At 35.5% G+C, this 3,375-nt stretch overlaps 1 long non-coding RNA gene across 4 annotated transcripts; it reads right to left on the bottom strand.

The window, feature by feature from the left end:
- Nucleotides 1-290: 290 nt before the first annotated feature.
- Nucleotides 291-3,354, bottom strand: LOC138191114 (uncharacterized). 4 transcript variants are annotated; one of them, XR_011177431.1, is made up of 5 exons: nucleotides 2,618-3,354; nucleotides 2,339-2,417; nucleotides 1,968-2,101; nucleotides 1,627-1,731; nucleotides 291-1,408 (listed from the first exon to the last, which is right to left on the bottom strand). It is a non-coding gene; the product is annotated as an uncharacterized lncRNA (long non-coding RNA). The 4 variants fall into 4 exon arrangements; XR_011177430.1 differs by having other exon boundaries at nucleotides 2,339-2,460; nucleotides 3,202-3,354; XR_011177432.1 differs by having other exon boundaries at nucleotides 3,202-3,354.
- Nucleotides 3,355-3,375: the final 21 nt, after the last annotated feature.

Here is a 3,375-nt window from a genome sequence, read left to right as displayed (position 1 = left end):
AATGCAGTCCGTAAAATTCATCATTCATCTCTGTCTGGAAAGCTAATTCGCAAGGCGTGGTATTCTAGATATGTCAAAACTAAGCTAGCGGCACGTGTTTGCATTGTTAGAAAAATACCCGTACTCTACATACACTGTTTCTAATCTTTTGCTACATTTGGTTTAATCCCCATGCTTCCACAGTAGGAATAGTCGGAAATGTTTTTGATTATCCATAATAAAATAAAAGAAGTAACAAAGCTTAAATTTATTGTTGAAGCTTTAATGAATACATCAAACTGCGGTCGAATTCATTTATTATTTGCACATGACCTCTGTACATTTGATAAATTATTCCTAAATACATTGAAACATATGTATTTATAATGAAATATCATGCAATGGGCTGTGTAAACTATAAACTATAATTTCTATCAAATAGCTGCTTTTATGTTAACAGGGCTTTGAGACTCAGTTAAGTTGGTTCTAGATTTTTGCCATCGTATGTAGGACATTGGGTTACAAGAACAAATGCGAATTACGAAGAACTCCGTAATAGAGATAAGGATATTTTAGTTCAAGTATACCTTTACACAGAAATCCGTATGTGAATATACTAAAACCTCTGTGTTTATTGTAAAAATCTAGTTTTAAATATATGTATATCTAGTTAAAAAATATGTATATGTATACTTATGCATGTGTATATGCATATATACACATACATGTACATAAATAATTGCCAAGAAATTAGAAACACTCACAACTTGTCGCAAATAGAGTAAAACGTAAGGTTAATAATATACGAATTACACAAGCGCACCATAAAACGTGGCAAGGGTAATCCTAGTGCAGTGATTGTATAAACTGAAGAAATATACATTTACATATACATGATATAAATTAATAGTCTAGAAAAGAGTATTTAGAGAGCTTATCTAATTCCGATCTTGTCACAATAGATCATTAGCATAATCAATATACGGTTAAAGCTGTATTAGCTACATTCACTATTAGAGATAATATTTTTTATCCATTTTTATAGTTATTTAATTTCTTGTACAACAATTTTTCAAATTTCACCGCAAAATGCCCAACGAGATCTCGTAGTGCAAATACGAGTCCAATTACCTTACGGATGGCATTACATTGATTTTTGCCTTCTCGCGTCGAGTTATAAATACAGAGAAATCTCAATGAGAGCCCATTTCTATAAGATTTATTGTAGTGCTATATTCGTAGCTGTACCTGTTATTCTATATTATACACTGTCCTAAATTTTAAACACACAGCACAACAATGGCTGAAAGCACAATGGCAAGAAGAGAGGAGCAATTCGCATCCTAATAAATCTGTTCTTCTTTATACGTAGCACAGCGATGTCACGTCGGAGGATATGTACTAGTGGATCACTAGGTGGGGCACAGAACTGAAACATAATTATGTTGAAAATCTTCAACATCTCTTACAGAAAGTAGGTACGTTGCCAGACCTTATATACCAACAATGAATATTCATAGATGGTATATTCATAAATACTTACAAAAGTGAATTGAAATAATTTATTGTAAACATGACAAATTTGAAAACTTGTAGACGAAATATAATTACAATTGTCATTAAATATTATCAAACTGTTTTACTCACCGTGCACAAATCCTCGTTCACCTTGTTCTCCTCGTCTTCCTCGTCCTCCGCCTTGTCCATCTCCGACCACCTCCAACAACCACTGATAACCACCTCGGGTTATACCTTAAATAGTAATAAATATTTTCAGTATAAGAACACATCATAAATATTGTGTAAGGATTAATATAATTAAATAATTGATAGTAGAATAAACTTCACTAGCACATTTATAGCTACTGAATTTGTGCTTGCGCGAAAAATGAATTGAAATATTTTATTGTAAACATGACAAGTTTGAAATATTTTAGATGAAATATAATTACAATTGCCATCAAATATTATAAAAGTGTTTTACTCACCGAGCACAAATCCTCGCCCTCCTCGTCCACCTTGTTTTCCTCATCTTTCTCGTCCTCCTCCTCGTCCACCTCCGACCACCGCCAACCGCCCCCAACAACCACCAATAACCACCAATAACCACCTCAGGTTATACCTTGAATAGTAATAAATATTTTTAGTATAAGAACTCAGCAAAAATATTATGTAAGGATTAATAGAATTAATTATCCGATTAATAATGTAATAAGTTTTATTAGCGCATTTATAGCTACTGAATTTGTGCTTGCGCGAAAAATGAATTGAAATATTTTATTGTAAACATGACAAGTTTGAAATATTTCAGATGAAATATAATTACAATTGTTATCAAATATTATAATGTTTTACTCACCGAGCACAAATCCTCGTCCTCCTCTTTCACCTTGTTCGCCTCCTCTTTCTCGTCCTCCTCCTCGTCCACCTCCAACCACCTCCAACAACCAAAAACAACCACTTCGGGGTATACCTCGAATACTAAGAAATATTTCCAGTATCAAAACACATCAAAAGTATTGTGTAAGGATTATTATAATTTCTGTATTGACACATTTTAACAAGGGGATTATGAGAAAATTATAAAAAATTGTAGAAATTTTATTAGCGCAATGAGAGCTACTGAATTTGAGCTTACGCAAAAAAATGAATTGAAATAATTCATCGTAAACATGAAACAGGAACCACGGAGCGCTAGGTCGACGGTCACCACATTAAGAACTTGGACAGCCAGAACTACGGAGTGCTTTTTCTGGACGTCAAGATCCATCAGGTGGACGACCTGAACAGCCCGAACTACGGAAAATTAGTCCTAAAGGTCAAAAGTCACCGGATCAAGGACCTGGATAGCCAGAACTACGGAGCCCTTGTCCTGGAAGTCGAGTTGCACCAAGAAGCGGACCCGGACCGCAGAATCCAGGAGGTAAAGAACCCGGTACTCGAAATCTGCGGAGCGCGATTCTCAACCGTCCGCTCTACTGCGCGGTTGTTACCAGACTGAGGAATTTTGGCGGTCGACGATTGCTATGGATCGATGACGTCGAGGGAAAAAAAATTTGGGTGACGTCATTTTGTGAACATCCGAGCATCCAAACATTGGTTTCGAACTTTAATACTATGTATGATGATGTATGATGTGATGTATGACGATGTATGATGTATGATGATATGATACGATGTATAATGATTTTAGTCTTCACATTTCATACAAGAAATATGCACCTTGTCTTTCCTGCCGATTCCAGACTCAAGCGGCCAGGCCCTTCGATAGTCAGCCGTTGACTAAAGATATATACTTCAGTTAGCGGGTCAGCTAATAACGCTGTCGTTCTGCGACCGTTGGATGATAAAAAATTTCGCTCATACCTTTCAAATGTGTGTTAAAATACACTTCAC

This window comes from Neodiprion pinetum, chromosome 6 (genome assembly GCF_021155775.2).
Source record: "Neodiprion pinetum isolate iyNeoPine1 chromosome 6, iyNeoPine1.2, whole genome shotgun sequence".
Taxonomy (NCBI): Eukaryota; Metazoa; Arthropoda; class Insecta; order Hymenoptera; family Diprionidae; genus Neodiprion; species Neodiprion pinetum.
The sequence above is the reverse complement of the archived record's forward strand: the minus strand, read 5'-3'. Positions and strand labels throughout refer to the sequence as shown.